The sequence below is a fragment of the Zingiber officinale genome, chromosome 2B (genome assembly GCF_018446385.1).
Source record: "Zingiber officinale cultivar Zhangliang chromosome 2B, Zo_v1.1, whole genome shotgun sequence".
Classification (NCBI taxonomy): Eukaryota; Viridiplantae; Streptophyta; class Magnoliopsida; order Zingiberales; family Zingiberaceae; genus Zingiber; species Zingiber officinale.
Genome location: NC_055989.1, coordinates 119,397,194 through 119,416,142, shown reverse-complemented (window position 1 = coordinate 119,416,142; position 18,949 = coordinate 119,397,194). Strand labels below are relative to the sequence as shown.

The 18,949-nt window shown below is 35.3% G+C and overlaps 1 protein-coding gene and 1 long non-coding RNA gene across 6 annotated transcripts in view; both read left to right on the top strand.

Annotated features, from left to right (window-relative positions):
• LOC122046936 overlaps positions 1 to 4,983 on the top strand; it is a 30,284-nt gene extending 25,301 nt beyond the window's left edge. For 2 of the 5 annotated variants that reach the window (XM_042607896.1, XM_042607893.1), the window contains exon 6: positions 3,154 to 3,524. The gene's annotated coding sequence lies outside the window, so the exon portion shown is untranslated. Of the gene's footprint in view, positions 1 to 3,153; positions 3,525 to 4,591; positions 4,629 to 4,726 lie in introns of those variants that run through there. The other 3 variants (XR_006130437.1, XR_006130436.1, XM_042607895.1) reach the window with 3 other exon arrangements.
• A 3,874-nt stretch (positions 4,984 to 8,857) lies between these two features.
• Positions 8,858 to 9,729, top strand: LOC122046938. Its single transcript, XR_006130438.1, has 2 exons — positions 8,858 to 9,232; positions 9,344 to 9,729. It is a non-coding gene; the product is annotated as an uncharacterized LOC122046938 (long non-coding RNA).
• The last annotated feature ends 9,220 nt before the right edge of the window (positions 9,730 to 18,949 follow it).

Sequence of the window (18,949 nt, the reverse complement as noted above, 5' to 3'; positions counted from 1 at the left end):
CTGTAGCGCAAGCCACACCCATCAGGTACAACCCTAAAGACTTGCTTAAGGAACAACAAGATTATATTACTTTTTGTGAAGCAGAAATTAAAAGACTCCAAGCAAAGCTAGAAACTCAGCAAATAAGAACAGATGAAGAAGAGCAGGTCCGAAAACAATCATTGCAACTAGCTGAAGAAAATATAAGGCTTCAACATGAAGTAAGAGAATGGGAATTCAAATACAAAAGGCTTGAAGAAGAGTCTATGAATCTGGATAGATTAATATATGAAAAGGAAGATCTAAAGAAAGAAATCCAAAGGTTAAAAGACAACCCAGTTTACCAAAAGGGAAAGAGGATAGAAGAAGAAGACCTCTGAGAGTTTACTTGAGAAGTAAGTACTATCTTTAAGTTTGTGCAAGTCTTTGTAAGCTTTTGAAGGTTTCAAATAAAATCTGTACTTTTTCTAGTTCCTGGTACTTATTTTTGTTTGACACCCTCATTTACCCAAATCAACCCACCACAACCACTTGGTATCAGAGCTAGTTAGGAATGGCGAACTAAAACCAATAAGATACTCTAGGGGAAGGGCAGTGTCAGCTCAAAGAGAAGCTTCTCTTTGTATTTGATACCATTTCTTCTATCTTACTATTTATAACTATCCATTTATCTTCCCATCTCTATCTCTCTATTCATATTTTCTTCAGCTAGTTGCAATGATTGTTTTCGGACCTGCTCTTCTTCATCTCTTCTTATTTGCTGAGTTTCTAGCTTTGCTTGGAGTCTTTTAATTTCTGTTTCACAAAAAGTAATATAATCTTGTTGTTCCTTAAGCAAGTCTTTAGGGTTGTACCTGATGGGTGTGGCTTGCGCTACAAGAGTGCGTTTGTCAAAATAGTAGATGCTGCACATCCCGCAGATTGTTATCTTGCATATTGTGCAGTGCCTCCTATGTCTCTTTTGTGTCTCCCTTTTACAGCATTGGCAGACTGAATGTTCCCCGGGAAATTCTTCATTAATCTCCCATAGGTGTTTGCATTCAAATCGTTTCTGCGATACTTGTACTTGAGACCTGTATCCTGTGCTTGGTCCAATCCACCATGACCTTCCTTCCTCTCGCAATATGAAAATATTTTCCATTAGTATTGTATTTATATTGTACTGTAACTCCTCCATACCTTCTCCTTCAGAGATGCTATAGATAGAGTCACTTTGTTCTTCTCCTTCTTCTACTGATTCTATCTCACAATCTTCCGGGAGGTTGAGTTGCTCAAACATTGCTACTCGTTTGACATTTCTCTTTTCGTTAGGGCAATCCCTAGCGAAGTGTCTTTCTTCTCCACAAAGAAAGCACTTACACTTCTTATTTCTTACTAGGTGCTTTTTCTTTTCTATTCTGGCGTGCGATGAATGAGGTTTTCCTTTATAAGTTCTGGATTTGCGTACACCATATTTCCTTTCTGGTGCCTTATAGTATCCTGGAATAGGGATTTTACTGCAGAAGGATAAATCTTTCAAGGCCCTTTTAAATGCTGCATCTTTGCATTTATTCTCCAGATATCTGTAAGTAAATAAAATTCTTGGGATAACTCCAATGATATTTCCTTGATATTTATTTTCAAAGGCAGTCTTGATTCTTTTTCCTAAATCTCCCAGCTTTTTCGCCCAAAGCTTTTCTGATAATTCTGGGCTTGTGAAAAGTCTTCCTGTTTTTGATGCTAATCTCCAATAATCATTTAGGAACTGCAGAATATCTTTTAGATTGTTGCAAGATAGATACTCTAAATCTTTATAAGCTTCTTCTTGGATTACTGTAGAACCCTGATATGGGTCTTCAAGCATAAAGACTGTTCTTATTTGTGAAATTATATTCTGCGTACCTGAAGATCCATCAGCATTATTTAGTAACTCCTGGTATTCATTAGGATAAGACATTCTCCATTGGATCCAGGTCAACTTTTCTGCTTCTCCTAACAGATTTTCTATGAACTCTGCTTTACTTGCTGCATCAGTGAATCCCTGGAGTGAAACCAAGTTTTTTGTAATTGACTCCCATCTCATGAAAACTTCATCAAATCTTCCCAGTTCAGTAGGGATTACAAACATAGCACCAGTTTGATGGAAGGCTGAGGGTAAACTCTATTGCTCCGAATAATTTTTTGATTTGAATTTCTCGTTTCCTCTATATCCTTCAAATTCTGGTCTATGTTCAGAGCCTGCCCCTATTTCTACCGCCGGGGGGTAATTGGGCGGTCCCATGGTTGTATCTACTATGGGTCTATATGTTGAAATTGCTGAGTATATTTGTTCAGATAGCCTTGCTAATTGTGGGTAATCTAGCTCCCAGTTCTCCTCTAATTCTTGTCCTGCTGCTAGTATTTCAGGAGTGATTTGGGATGGGTAGGGTAGCTCGTATTCTCCACCACCTTCGTCTGCGTTAGAAAAGTATGAATTTAAGCAGTCTTGCAAGTATTCTGCCTCAGAGGTAGAGGATTCTTCAAAGATTGTTGTTAGAAATTCATCATTTTCCATTATAGGATATTCCATGGATCGGTGTACAGAGGGTCCTGGCCGTGCATCACCTGCATGGGTACCATATAATGGGAAACGATGACTAGCATTCTCATCTTGTTCTTGAGGGCAGAGAATGTGAACAATATCCTCCCATTGTGGTACTTTACTTGTTGAGTGTGCGTCATGGCTTTTCATAGGCATGTTTATAGTACTATACCATGTTCGAGGATTCATATCCTTTGTTGGTGTTGATTCAGTTGAGCTTTGATCATCTGGGATGAAGCTAGTTGCTAAAGACTTTAGCCATGTGGTCGTTAACTGTTGCTGCAATTGTCCTATCGGTTCTCCTGATGTTGAGCCGAAAGCATTGTGGCCTCGTGCTGTCTCATTTAGATCATCTACTTCATAAACCTCTGGTGTAGAAATATTTTCAAGAATAATCTATGCAATACATTCATGTTTTTGCAAAAAGATATCTTGGCTAGTTAAATTGAATGCCAAGATTTTAACTTCACCTCGGTAGTCGGAGTCTATTACTTCTGCTCCGATTAAAATTCCTTTCTTAAGTGCTGCACCAGATCGTGCCGTTATCCTTGCATAAGTTCCTTTTGCTGCTTTAATGCTGAGCCCTGTTGTTAATAGTGTTCTGCTGTTTGCAGGAATATCTTGGGCTCTATTAAGCGGTAAGTCATAGCCTGCTGCCCCTGCAGTTGTTCTTCGTGGTAATGCTGCTGAAGGATATAATCTTTTGACTAGAAGTCCTTCTTCTATTAAGACTGCTACTGTGTGCAGCCTTAATTCTTCTTCATCACTTAAGGCTTCATCATCATTTCTGCTATAAGTGGCGTCATGTATAAATGGTGCTGCTCGGTAATTAGAGAAACTGATGGAGAGTCTTCCATCCAATAAGTTGCTACTTGATACTTCATTAGGTTGTAGAGGAACAACTACATTTGTGGGGCAAATCACCCAATTTTGTCCTTGTAATTGCCTTGCTGAGTATCGCCTTCCTGGAAGAGCAATTACTCCATGACTGGTTAGATAATCAACAACACCATTTACCTCATAAGCGAAGGCGACGTTTGGTGTGATTGAAAGCCTTCCGATTAATCCTCGGGTGATAAGAAAATTGGCTTCGCCATTCTTCCATGTCTCGTATCCCTTTGTTGCTATAGTTAAGTGGATGTTTCTAAAGAAATCCCCGATTGTCATCATGATATCCGGAATTACATAAATAAGTTGACTTCCTCTTGCTAAATCCACCTCCATTGTTGCTATTATCGACCTGTCGTCTTGCCATTGGTTGTCATGGAATAGGACAAGAGCCAGGGTTCCTTCTTCTTGCCTGTGAAGAATTTGAAGTCGTACCTGGAGGACACCTAGATGGATATATTGCATCTTGCTTCTTTGTAGCTGATGGAAGCTTTCTTCTTGGATGAATGTTTGGTCAACTTGATGGTTGTCTGTACATAAGATCGCTTCCTCTGATCGGTGTATATACACACGATGATTTGCATCATCCCTTCGGGAATGATATAATACTTCAGCTGGAGCTATTGCTACCCTTTCTCGCATAGATAATCTAAGTTGCTCTTGGGGGTTTAGCTGTTGCTCCAGTGTGTGCTGGGTTGCAGTCCTTCCCATTATTCGCTGACCCATCCGTCTGGATACTTGTTGTAGGTTGTAAAGGTGCCTCTGGTTGTGCCTGTACTCCCGTATTTGATCTTCCACCAGGGGTGTAGTGGGTGCTTCTTGAGTTGTCCTGGTTTTGGTTGTCATTTCGTGATTTTTATTGATCCTGTCGAAGGATTTTGAGGGGGTCCTTGAACACCAGAAGTTTTCCTTTTGGCTCCTTGGGTCGTTCTCCTGACCCTAAGGATAGATTGGAAAGCTTTGTAATTATATCGTCAGACAATATAGGTGTACCTCCCTTTTTTCTTTGATATTCAAGAACTCCTTTTAGGTCATCATGGATCTCTTTTATGCCTTCTGAAATTTGTGTCAGTAATTGAAGTTGAAGGTTGTTTTGCTTGATTATTGCTGCTCCGCTGGCAATAGTGCTTGAATACTCACTTGGCTTTATAAATCCAAGTGCAGGGGGCTTCAAAAGTTCAACAGCTTTGATGGATTCTTGGTAGGAATTTGTATTTTTGGACAACGTATAGCTCATCCAAAAATTTGTTTTTCAATTTTTACCAACGATTGCTCCACTCGATGCAACTTCTTTTCCAGGCTTGCTGATAATTGAAGAGTTTTCTCCTCAATAAGCTTTGGTTGCTTCAGTGCTTCAATAAGTAAGCTCCTTGCTTCGTGTTGCGTAAGAGTTTTGTTGTTAACTTGTAAGGCAGTCAGAGCTTGTACATCCTTCTCAAGCTTCTGTAGCTCCTTTTCAAGAGCTTGATTTTGTTCTTGGATGACTCTGAAATTCCTTAAATGTACCTTACTGGATAAGCAGATTTTGTCAAATATTATTGAAATATTATGAGCTAGTTCCTTATGGGATGATTTTTCAGTGTTTGCTAAATCAAGGTATTCTAGGTTTGAGGTATGTGAGCTAGCATACCAAGATCGTATTGCTTCCTCCCATCGTTCAGACATAAGATTTGGTTATAGGCACTTGATAGTATTTTCCTTAAGAGGGGTTTATACCTCACCTTTCCAGTGATCCTTCTTAGGAATTCCTCCTTCTGTCACCTTACGTCTATTGATACAAGCTCCTCAAGAATTATATTTTTCAAGGACCTATTTGCAAAGTCTAAGTCCAAACTAATGGAAATATTTTCAACAATTTGGTAGCTAAGGACACTGCCCTTCCCCTAGAGTACCTTATTGGTTTTAGTTCGCCATTCCTAACTAGCTCTGATACCAAGTGGTTGTGGTGGGTTGATTTGTGTAAATGAGGGTGTTAAACAAAAATAAGTACCAGGAACTAGAAAAAGTATAGATTTTATTTGAAACCTTCAAGCTTACAAAGACTTGCGCAAACTTAAAGATAGTACTTACTTCTCAAGTAAACTCTCAGAGGTCTTCTGAATTGAGTTTGCAAGAGATAGATAGGGGCTTATATATAGGAGTAGAGATGAGGATTGGGTGCCCATGGGTGGCCCTATCGCATCCTTATCTTCTACTTTACAGCTACCCCGATTAGTGCTTGACAGCTTAAAAGATACAATAATTCACAAAGTGTTTGGTGCTAGTACAATAATGCACCGAGTAGTTGTTGGAATGTATACTAAAAGTCTATCTTTTTTTATAAACATTTATTTAGAAATAAGAATCACATTGGTCAAATGTCTACATTTATATGTTAAGTGTAGTTGTTCAATTAATTTATATTCTAGATAACATGGTGTGTGGTGTCACACATAGAAGATCATGTTATTAGTTCTTTATAAATTATAAACAGTTGCTCACGACTAAGATGGATAGGAACAAACCATTGGAATAGTCGTAGTGTAATTTGGTATTAGTTTATTTTGATTATAAAATTACACTAGTACACTCAGAGTGTATTGAGTTAGACCATTTAAGGTAAGTTCTTTTTATACTGACTGAATAAAAGAACAAGACCTTTGTGATTATGGAAGTGTGTGCTCTTAATCATGATATAATAACAAACACATATATTTAATATTCATTTCTTTAATTTATCAAAGAGTGCGATTTAGTTCGATAAATCAATAGGCTCGATAAGTTGAGAAATGATATTATTTATATGGTGTGTTGTTGATTATAGAATGAAACTGTGTTCTAGTAATCTAGGTTGATAATGTCCCCAAGAGGAGCTCATAGGGATTGTCATGTTAAACCCTGCAGGTGGACTTGGTCCGACATGACAATAAGGTTTAGTGGTATTACTCTTGGAATTAGATATTAATTAAATGAGTTGTCAGTAACTCATTTAATTAGTGGACATTCGATATCTTAAACACAGGGAGATTAACACACTCATGATAAGAAGGAGCCCATATAGTAATATGGGATCGGTGCGGTAGTTCAATAATAACTCTTTAGTGGAGTGAAATATTATTGATGAACTCGAGTTTGGTGTTCGGGGCGAACACGGGAAGCTTAAGTTCATTGGGAGACCAAAATCAATTCCTCCTTTCGGTCCCTGTCATAGCCTCTTAATTATAAAGTGTTATACCTGCCCATACCCACCTTCTTACCCACCTTAAGGTGGTCGGCCAAGCCTAGCTTGGAGCCTAAGCTAGGGACGGCCAAACCAAGGTGAGTTGGTGGCCGGCCCTAGCTTGAACCTAAGCTTAATTGGCCGACCACATTAAATTAAAAGGATTTTATTTTTTAAAATCTTTTCTTATGTGTAAGCCATGGTTTTAAAAGAGAGTTTAAAATTTAAATCTTTTCTTTTGTAGTTTTCTACAAAAGATTAAGAGAAATGTTTGATATCTTTCCTTATTTGTAGTTAAAAGGAAGATTTTAATTTTTGATAAAACTTTCCTTTTATGTAACCATCCTCATGATTTTAAAAGAGAGTTTTAAAATTAAATCTTTCCTTTTTATAGTTTCTATAAAAGATTAAGAGAAAAGATTTGATATCTTTCCTTATTTGTAGATTGAAAGAAAGATTTTAATTTTTGATAAAACTTTCCTTATTGTAACCATCCACATGTTTTAAAAGAGAGTTTTAAAATTAAATCTTTCCTTTTTATAGTTTCTATAAAAGATTAAGAGAAAAGATTTGATATCTTTCCTTATTTGTAGATTGAAAGGAAGATTTTAATTTTGAGAAAAACTTTCCTTATTGTAATCATCCACATGTTTTAATAGAGAGATTTTAATTTATAAAAGTTTTCTTTTATAACCAACCATGAAGGGAATTTTAAAGAGAAATTTTTATTTTAAAAATTTTCGGAAACAAATTAGGAAGTTTTAATTTTGTGTTTAAACTTTCCTTGTTTGGAGGAATTAAGGTGGCCAACCACATTGATAGAGAAAAGGAAATTTTTTTTAATCAATTAAATTTTCTTTTCTATGACAAAGAAAATAAGGAAGTTTTTATTAAAACTTTCCTTATTTGTCAAGATCAAGGAATATAAAAGAGAGGGTAGAGGTGCCTCACCTCATGATAATATACATCTAGTATTCCTCTCTTCTCTTCCTTGTGGTGGCCAACCCTCTCTTCTTCCTCTTCCCCTATTCTTCTTCTTAAGTGGCCGGCGGCATCATCTTCTTGGAGAGATCTTGGTGGCCGGATTTTGCTTAGAGAAGAAGGAGAGATAAGAGACATTGTTTCTTAGCATCCCTTGGAGCTTGGTTGGTGGCCGAAGTTCTTCAACTCAAGGAGTTTGTTGTTAGCCGAAACTTGCTTGGAGAAGAAGGAAGCTTGGGTGGATTCTCGTCTCGGTAGATCGTCGCCCACATGACGTCCGAGATAAGAAAAGGAATACGGCAGAAGATCGTGAGGTCTATAAGCTATAAAAGGTATAACTAGTTATTAGTTTCCGCATCATAACTAGTTCGTCCTTTTATTTAGATCTTGAAATACCAAACATAAGAGGCTAATGAATCTAGGTTATCGAATTTATGTTTTCGATTTTGTGTTTCTTTTGTTTTTCGAATTTGTGATTCGATTGTTCCTTTTTGGTTAAACCTAGGGTTACTATAAGGAGATTAAATATTGGTTTTCTTTGTAAGGCTTTGTCTAGGCAGTGGTGGATGATCCCATACCCAAGAAGGCCTAGTGCCTCGTCACGTTTGACCTGGGAGCCGAACTTTGAAATAAATATTTAATCAAATTTGTAACATAAGTGGATTTGGATTAATAATGTTAAGCATCGTTTGCGATTTAAGTCTAAACCTTTAAGAACAGATAAGTTGAATTTGGAATCAATAATGTTAAGTTTTGTTTGCGATTTCAAATTTAATTTTAAAGAACACAATAGGTTGTTAGGAATGGTTCAGGACTTGTACAAAATTTTTGTACAGGGAACTGGTACGATATTTCCAGTAGCAACCAACAGTAGTTACCTAAAGCATATTTAGAATGGACAGGTCTATCCAAAGTAAATCTCCTTTATTTATGATTTTGGATTTCTGGGCCCACCATGTCCGCCTCAGATGCTAAACGACGGAGTTCTTTGAGCTGCATCTTTTACGAGCCAAAGGGCCTGCTCCAGCTGGTCATCTTGTTGTTGTACTGCTGGTAGCCAGTCTCCATGCCAATTTGTCTTGTACTTCGTTGTTTAATGGCATGCCAAATCCAAAGAGAAGCAACCCAACATGCTATCAAATCATTACAACAGTACAGGGAAATACACTCCATTAAACTCCATGAGTACAAATAACGAAGTACAAGACAAAATTGGCATGGAGACTGGCTATCAACAGTACAACAACAAGATGACCAGCTGGAGCAGACCCTTTGGCTCGTAAAAGATGCAGCTCAAAGAACTCCATCGTTTAGCATCTGAGGCGGACATGGTGGGCCCAGAAATCCAAAATCATAAATAAAGGAGATTTACTTTGGATAGACCTGTCCAATCTAAATCTGCTTTAGGTGACTACTCGGTGCATTATTGTACTAGCACCAAACACTTTGTGAATTATTGTATCTTTTAAGCTGTCAAGCACTAATCGGGGTAGCTGTAAAGAAGAAGATAAGGATGCGATGAGGCCACTCATGGGCACCCGATCCTCATCTCTACTCCTATATATAAGCCCCTATCTATCTCTTGCAAACTCAATTCAGAAGACTTCTGAGAGTTTACTTGAGAAGTAAGTACTATCTTTAAGTTTGCGCAAGTCTTTGTAAGCTTTTAAAGGTTTCAAATAAAATCTGTACTTTTTCTAGTTCCTGGTACTTATTTTTGTTTGACGATTTGTCAGCGTACAGCGGGCGGAGGATGGCATGACTTCCGATGAGCGGTTCGTGGCTGACGGTGAGGAATGAAGGCTGCCCCGAAGGAGGGTAAAGGAAAAGCGGCTGGCCTTCGGGATTTGCTCACGGTGGTGTCGCGACATCGAGCACGACCGACAATGAAAGCACGATACAAGATTGCGATGGCTCGAGCGCAGGGACAGAAAAGGCCGACATCAAGGAAAGGGGCGTGGCTCCGGCTCGCGAATAGCGGCGTCGTGCGGCGGAACAGCACTGCGAGCACGAGAGGAAGAGAAAGAAATGGGGTGGGAGAGGAAAATAAAAACTAAGTTTAGATTATCTAGACATAGGTTTTATATTCAATCAACTCTCACTTTAATTGGGCGTTCTAAAATAGACTTTTCTCTTGCCCATTTATACTCTTTAAAACCTAAAAAGGTTCCTTTAAAATCCAAAAAAATTCTAATAAATTTCATAAATTCATATAAATTTATTTCTCTATAAATTATCACTAAAATATATTTATTTTTCTTAAAAATTTAATTATGTCACATTTTGATTATTTACATCTTTATCTACATTTTTGGTATACTACAATATCTCTTGGCCACACTCTCACAAACTCACTTTTGGTTAAAGTAGACTTAGTAAACGATGAGAAAAGTTACTTTGAATATTTACCAATATTGAATGATATTCAACAAATATAGACGATTGCCCATGTGAAAAGATCAATCTTAACATTCCAATAAGTTTATTTTGATATATCACTTAAACATATAAATTTAAACATTTTAACATACGTTGTATCATATTAGATCAGATATTTATTAAATCAAATTAATCATAACATTTAGTTATATAATATTGATTACACTTTAAAAAGCACTAAAGATCCCATGTGCCCTTGAAATGATTTGTTTGCCAAAGGCTTATTAAATATTGCATGCATGGGGACATATTCTTTCTATCATGTCCTTTACAAAGTCCTTTACAAAGTGATAATAGAACTGTGTTTATCTTGCTTTGATATTTGAGATCTCTCAAGAAAGATTTGTGGCTTTACTATCACAATTTATTACTATATGGTGTCTTTGAGGCTCAAGTCTCACTCATGGAAATATAGACAATGATCTATTGCCTTTTTCCAAATATCTGAAATTCATCTTGACCACTTTCCAATATCTTATTCTCGGATTAGACTAGAAGCGGGTTATAAGCCTTACAACTTAACAAATATTGGGATGGACACAATATTACGCCCGTTAGACTATCTACTACATTAATATTTGATTTTTTCCCCCTTCATTACAATTATATCTCTTTAGGAGTTTTAGCACCCCTGCTCTTACTCAAAACAATATCATGTGCAATAGGTGTTGACTTGATATCATAATTGGTGATATTGAAATCTTGTAACATTCTAGTGATGTAGGATTCTTGAGATAAAGCTAAAACCTTTTTTAAACAATTCTTATAATCTTAGAACTAAAGGTGCATTCTGCCTCCTGCATTGTGAAGCAAACCTAATCTTTACTTTAATAACAAATTTTATCATTTCTAGCTCGAAGTAAATCATCAACGTCAATCTTAACAAACTTTTGTCATTTTCTTTTCAAATTGACACAATGGTCTTCATCATCATCCTAATAAATTAAAGATAACAACTTCATTGAATCTCATTGGGTATATCCTTTTGCAATAAGACTCACTCTACGTATTCATCTACCTTACATTTTATTTATGAACTCGCTTATTTTCAATTGCCTTGCTACTACTTTTTTTTTCGAACGTAGTTTTTTCTCATCAATTTCATCTCCATTTCCATTGCAATTCATTGTTCTTTTTGTCGGGCACTCAAATGAATCTTCAATGGTGTGAGATTCTTCCTCATCTAGTGAGATAATTATTAAGGCTTCACCTCAATAGTAAATCTTTTACAAGGAACAAACTTTTGATTATCCTTTTGTAAATTTTGATTCTGAGAAAATGTGTCTTCTGATGATATATTTCTTCCAGTAGGTTATTTAGACTCCAACAGCTCTTGTTACTACATCCAGTGATGGAACATCACTTCCTATCACCTCTATTTTATGTAGAGGTAGTCTTGTAAACCTCACCTCGACTAGGAAACTCATTCTCAAGGAATGATGCATATCGAGATTTGATTTTAGATGTGATTCCATTAGGTTTCTCACCTATAAACACCTACCATTTAGATATATTTACCTTGCGGTCCTAATTTGTGTTTTTTTGTATTTATGAGCTTTATCCAAAACACAAGCAGCTAACCCCAATGTGGCAGATGACTAAGTTTTAATTTTCTATTTATCTTTAGATTATATGGAGTAGGTGGAACTTAGTTGACACACGAATAAGTATGTAGGTAACAACCATTAAAGCATCTGACTATATCTCTAGATGACGTCTTTTGCTTCTCTTAGCTATCCCATTTTGTCATTGACTTTGTGAAATAGTTTACTCTCTCACTGTCCCTTTGTTATGAAGACATCTCTAAACTTATCAGATAGATACTCACAACCTTGGTTAGTGCCTAAGGTATTTACCTTACATTCTTGCTGTTTGGCTACTTCATTCAACTAATAGATAAAACAATTTAATGCCTTAAGCATATGTGGACTTGTGAGATTTACACATGGCTAAAACACGCAATGTCATCTATGAATGCAGTGAAGTAAGAAGCTCTGTACAAGCCCTGAAGCCCATAACGCGGGGCACCTGTGCGTGTCTGGATTCCATTTTATCTTTTTTTTTTAAATCAACATTTCGTTTAAAAAAATAACATTATATCTTGTGAGATCTAAAATTTTTTTTATCTTGAACACTATAATTCAAGAGGGAAGCTTGAACCCTAGAGGAAAAATTTTATTGGCTTAAACCCACTCTAACTCATCTCCTAAATTTTAAAATCTTAAACCTTAAATACATATAATATATCCAAAAAAACAAAAAACAAAAAAAACTTTTGATTGAATCCAGGGCGCCTGGATTCAATTCAGGTGCCCTGGGTCCGTATAGTCCCGTAGTAAGCAGTCCGTAGCATGACAAATGGTTTTCTATTTGCTTTTGCCTCAAGACAATGCTCATATATGACAAGATAATCTTCGCTAGAGAGCCTAACAAACTCATTTTTTTTTTTTTGCCAATAATTCATTCTATCTCATCTTAAATGTCCTAATATGTCATGTCATATTTCAGAATTAACATTAGCATTACTAGAAAAGATAACCATAGAAAAAAATTATTCAAACCATTATTATTAATAGGAGATTTTATATCGAGAACCATCAATCAATTCAAATAGCCATATAATAATGCAATAGAGGCATATACAATTCTATCACAACTACAATAAAAGTTCAATACATAACCCAAATCAAAAAGAGCACAACTAATACTAAGTTCTATAGAATATCAGAAGCATAAAGGGTGTTATATAGGAACAAAAATTTTCTACCGAGCAAATTCAAATTGTAAGTGCCAATTCCTTTAAGTTTGATTTTTGAATTATTTCCCACATAGACCCACTTGTTGCTAGTTGGTACTCGACGGAACTTTACAAACTCGCCTCTCTAGTTAGCTACTTGGTTTGAGGCTCCTAAGTCTATAGTCCAAGAGAATAAGATTTAGTATAGTGCTAGCAACAAAATTCTCATAAAAAATGTCTGCCCTTGAACTTGTTCTTCTTGATTTGGAACTAGAAGCAAATTTGGTGCATTTGGCCAAGAAAGCTGGTCCACCACTCTTCATTGGCTCAACACGATCGGCCTCCAATTCAATGCAGTGAACAACATTAACAAAGGAATTGATACCTTCATTATAATTCAAGTTTGGCTTCATGGTTTTCTAACTTTCAGGAAGGGGACGAATCACAGCTTGAACTGTTATGTGCCTATGAGAATGTGACTAGTTGTCTACAGTTCTTTAATCATTCTTGACATCTCTTGAAGGTGCCAAATCATAGAATGATTAGGCCACTTCCAGTAACGATCAAACCTGATACTTACTACCTCATTTTGCTTACATCCATACCAGCAAAACTCCCCTGACAAGAAGGCTAAACTTCATCTGCAGTTGGGTACTGCTGCAGATGACATCATCCTCGGTGAAACTAGTGAGCCCTTAGCATCATATTGTCCATATGAACAACCAGTGTTTGATTCCCATGCAGGATGATTGAACTATAGAAGATGCTGGGTCGCCACGTCAAGAGCCACCACGCTTCTTGGGTTTACTTGGTGGGCCGAATGTGGGGCCGGACTGTCCATCCTAGGATTAGTCAGTTCGCAAGAATGGGATGCCCAGTTAAAAAAAATGCTATGTGAATACTACAAAGGGATAAAGTGGGTTCAATATTTTTAAAATAAAAATATTAGAACTCATATGGATAGAGAACTCTAACAATCATGATGATTGGGTATCTTCTTTTTCCGAAAGAATAGATGCGGTAGACACAAGATGAGACGACATTGATTTAGGATTCTTCAACTTCAGCAATTGTGTATTTGCTGGCATATGCACTTTCAGATTTTTTTAGAACATTTAATGCTATCCTTGTTTTGTAATCAGCCGTTTTTGTTGGGTGGGGGGGGGGGGGTGTGGCTCTTTCAGTTTGGGAAGCTAATTGGCTGCTCAACTTGGTTATGTGGAGCGTGAGGCTTGATCCCCATTCAAAAACTTGTGTGGGCTTTGGTGATGGATCATGGAGATTGTGGCCTAGGGTCGCAACCTAGAGGTAATGATGTCGAGGTAGAGCTGCAGTTGACTCAAGATTAGGGTTCATTGTTGCCAATCACATCTTAGGGCCAGTGGAATTGGAGGTTAAAGTTGGTTGTGGTCTGCTCATTAAGAAGGCAGCCTGGCTTTATGTTTTGCAGTCAATACATGTGCACCCATGCAGAACACCTCAATGGGGTTTCTTCATAACTAGACAATGATAGCTGCTGCAACAGTTGTTGGCTAGTAGTGTCACTGGCTACATGATCAGAGCATGAGGAAGGCAATCTTTATGAGTTTTTCTTTTTCCAAATTTTAGCACTATCATCATTGAATCCTTGAAAGGAGGAACTTTGTTGTGGACCAAAGAAGCTGACAAATCCTTTAATATCATAAAGGAGGTGACTGATGCGTAAATACTTGCACCTCCAGATTTAATAGATTTTAAAGTAGAGTGTGATGTTTCAAATGTGAGAATCAGTTCTGTCCTTAGCCAGGCAAGTAACTCAATTATCTTCTTTAGCGAGAAGTTCAATGGTTCTGTTAGAAATACTCTACTTATGGTAAGGAATCCTATGCTATTGTTAGATACTTGAATCACTAAAGACATTACTACATTTTAAAAGACTATTCTCTTTTATGATCACATTAAAATAAATTAATGGCCAACACAAGTTGAGCGCAGAGACATGCAAAATGAGTTGAATTTCATCAAGCTTTTTCATTTCATATCAAGCAAAAATCTAAAAGATTGAATAAGGTGGATGATACCTTAAGTTAGGCAAGCAATCTTTGCAATTTATAATGCAAGTTAAGGTCTTGGGTTTTGATGTTACAAGGATGATCTATATGTTGAATTTTCATATAGTATGCTTATGGATATTGTGATCAAATTGTTTTAAGATGTTTTTTTTTCAGGGAAAATCAGTTCTGTTCCTGAATGCTCTCGGATATATAGGCCATTATCATGAAATCTCATGGAGTACGCATGCTGGTCGCTTTGGAACATTTCCACGAGTCGTGCAAAATAAAAGACTATATACTCCATTACGAGTTCCTAAGGCTTCTTGGGAGGATGTGAGCATAGATGTTATGTTGTGTTTGCCTACTGGTTCATAAGATGGCATATTTTATTTATTGCAACTTGCATCTGGATGCAACAAGAATAGCGGATGTTTACTTCAAAGTTGTAAAACTTTATGAAAGCCTTTTGACAATCACTTTTTATATGGATTCTAAGTTTGTCTTTATTGGCGAATTTGTTCCAGGAAGTTAGAACTATTCTTCAATTTAGTTATCTTATGACTAGATGAACTAGTCAATTGTAGTTTGGGAAATATTGTTAGACAGTGGGATCTCATGCTTGCACAAGGTGAATTATCTGCTATCACTAAAAGAACGGCAATTAGCGACCAAAATTTCGGTCGCTAAGTAGATTTAGCGATTGATTAGTGATAGAATATTTCGATCGTATTAATTTTGGTCGTTGATGTTATTTTAGCAATTGAAATTTATTTTCGTTGTTAATTGATGATGGAATTTAATTTTCATCATTAAAATTAGCGACGGTATTAAAATTCAGTTACTAAATAAAATGACGGAAGTTGACCTCTGTCGTTAATATTAGCGATGAAAAAAAAAACTAATATGTCACTAATTTAGCAATAGATTATTTTTAATCAGTGATGGAAAAATTATTTTATCATTAATTTTAACTATGGAAATTAAATTTTATTGTAAATTTATAATAATTTAGCGACGGAAAAAAAAATCATCATTAATTTTCTAAAATTTTTTGCCAGCACCTCTCCTCTTTTAGCGATTTGATTCGTTTACAAGATACATCAATTACGATACATACTAAACAAATCAATACACATTCAAATCCAAATACATTCATGATACATTTAAATGTATCGAGGAACCATGCTCAAATCTAAACACACTCAAATCAATACGTGATACATTCACGATACACACTACATCAATTCACAAACACATTCAAATTCAATTACAAATCACATTATCAAATTCACGATACATTCACATTCACGATATATGAATTTAAATTGATACATGGTTCAAAAATTATATAATTCAAATTCATTATATTCCAACTCAAATCTAAAAAGCTAATACATTATCATATCTCATCATCATAACCTAGGTAAATATAATATGATAGGTTATTTAAAAAATAAAGACATGATTTAAACTACACTACATTTTATATTTTAAAACAATCATTTTTATATATGAATCTAAAGTTAAATTATTTATCAGAAAAATACAAAAACTCATCAACTCAAGTCTAACATGCTTTAAAAGAATACATACCTTAATGATATAATATAATATCAAATCCAATTATACTGACTATATAAATATAAATATAAATAGTCAATATAAAAGAGATTTGATACTCTACACATTTTTAGGTGCTCATCACATGTACGAGCGCTCAAATATTCGTCCGGGCACCCCGACTCACTTTTTTGAGCCTTGGTGCCCGGGCGGGCATCCGGATGCTTGGAAATGTGAGAGATGTCCAAGAGTATGCAAGGTAAGGGTGTACAAGATATCAAATCTTTTTTTTTTCTCTCTCTCACCTCATAAGATACTTATCAAGCGCGTTCATATCTTGAGTCTCTTGTAAGTCAAAACGATGTGACGTTTGAAAACTTGGAGTCCAACTGTTTATGAATTCTTGCATTTCCCGCACCACTAACGTCTTGACTCAATCTTCCATCGATTGCTCTATTGATGTGGCCCAATCCATTAATTCTTTATTTTCTTATTCTAATGCTTCCACTCGAGCAGATGAAGAAGAATTGGAATGACCCCTGAGCCTAGGAGTTATCGCATGATCATATGCGACTTTTGTCTGGGAGCCAAGGTTATAGAGGGACTTCTTTTTTCTATCCATTAATAATATCATTAATAGATATCATTTAGTACATCGTCTGATAGAGTCTATAACTCCTCTCACTCTATAACAGGCTGAGACATTTGAGCAACTTGATCAATGATATCATCCTATGTAAAAAATATTATTAATATCCAATATACAATTAATAAAGTTAGTAATTGTTAAATGTGAGCAATAATTAAGTTTATATTCTTACATTTATGACTTTTGATCAAGTATTGATAAAGATGTCATCTTTCTTTTTGTGTATATTGAGAAATACCTCCCAACTAGTGGGATGTCTCTATAAAGTATCAGCCTGCATACACAATTTTTTTTTATAAAATAAAATAAGTTCATTAATAATAAAAAAAATTCTAATATAACTTTATAGTAGACTTACCATGTCTATTCTACAATAGATCATAATTCATTTGTATGCTTTGTGGATTCAGTGAGGGGGCTAGCGACCTCAGTATTTCTATTATTCCAAGCAGTCGATGAATTTTGTTATCATTTTTTTGGTAGCCCAAGTGTTCTTCCATACATCCCAAATCTCATATGGTATATGAGTTGATCTTGTTCTCTTCCTTCTCCACTTGTATAACAAGTCCTTTTATAGTTTTGTATAATAATTATTCAATGTTTCTTTAAATTGTGCCTTGAATCCTGACTCCCAAATATATTTTTTCTATAACAATATCGAGAAAATTAGTATCAAATGATATTATATTATACAATATCAATAGTATGCAAAATACTTACAACGAATTCCCGATAATAAAAGTCTTTAAGATCTTGTGGTACATGTCTCCATGTAGTACTAGATGAACATTGACATTCTTTAAATTTATTGCTTATATAAGCAGCTACATTATGCCCATCGAGAGTAAAACAACATGGAAAAAAATTTCAAGAAATTTTAAAATAATAAATAAAAGATTAGATGAATTAGAATTACTAATAATATCAAAACTTACCAATCCCTAGCAATCCTCACAAGAATCTTACCACCGTGTACTCCTATAATATCCGACATGATTATATCTGTAAAATAACATTATAACACATACATATGCTAAATAATAATCAAATCAGAATAATAATATCATATATAGTAAACTAACATGTAAAAAGTAAGATTATATCTAAAATTTAATTATCATTATAATCTGAATCATTAATATTAACTGTTTGTAAGTCTTTATCGCTAGATTCTATTAGTACATCAATCTCTTCACTAATGGACATCTATCAATCATCTATTTTATCATAAGTGACATTTTCATCTATAAGTAATTGGGATGTGTATTGAATTTGTGTATCAACTGAATATATCTCTAGTTCCTTATTTTGAAATGTATCATAGTTTTGGCTCATTATGGAGTTCGATATTTCTATGATCCAGCGAGGCTTCATTCAACAAACTACTAACCATTCACTAGATCTTCGTTTCGTCAAGTATTCAAGATAAAAAACTTGTCCAGCCTATACTACAAAAATGAAGAGTTCAAATTTGTTGAATCTTTTGTTTACATGAACCTAAACTATATTGTAGTTTGAATGTATTCTAGTATTTTTTTCTTGAAGTTGGATCATATCATGAACATTTGAATAACACATACTTTTTTATGGGTAAAGCAGGATATTTAACCTTAATAATTTCATCAAGTCTACCATAGTAATCAAATTCAGTATTAGTGTTGTTGATAGATCCTTTTATGCAAAAACCTGAACTTTAGGTTAGTGTGTGTGAATCACGTTATGCCACATGAAATTTAAAGCTAATAACATAGTAACCAGAGTATACTCTTATGTTACAGAGAGGTCTGAATGCAAGATCCATTATCTTTTCATCTTGGACATTTGATATTCTACGGTCCTTTACTTAGAAGGTAGTTATGATATAAATTATCCATTATATAATACACTTGAAGAAAGTTAATTAGTTTATAACTTAGATAGATTT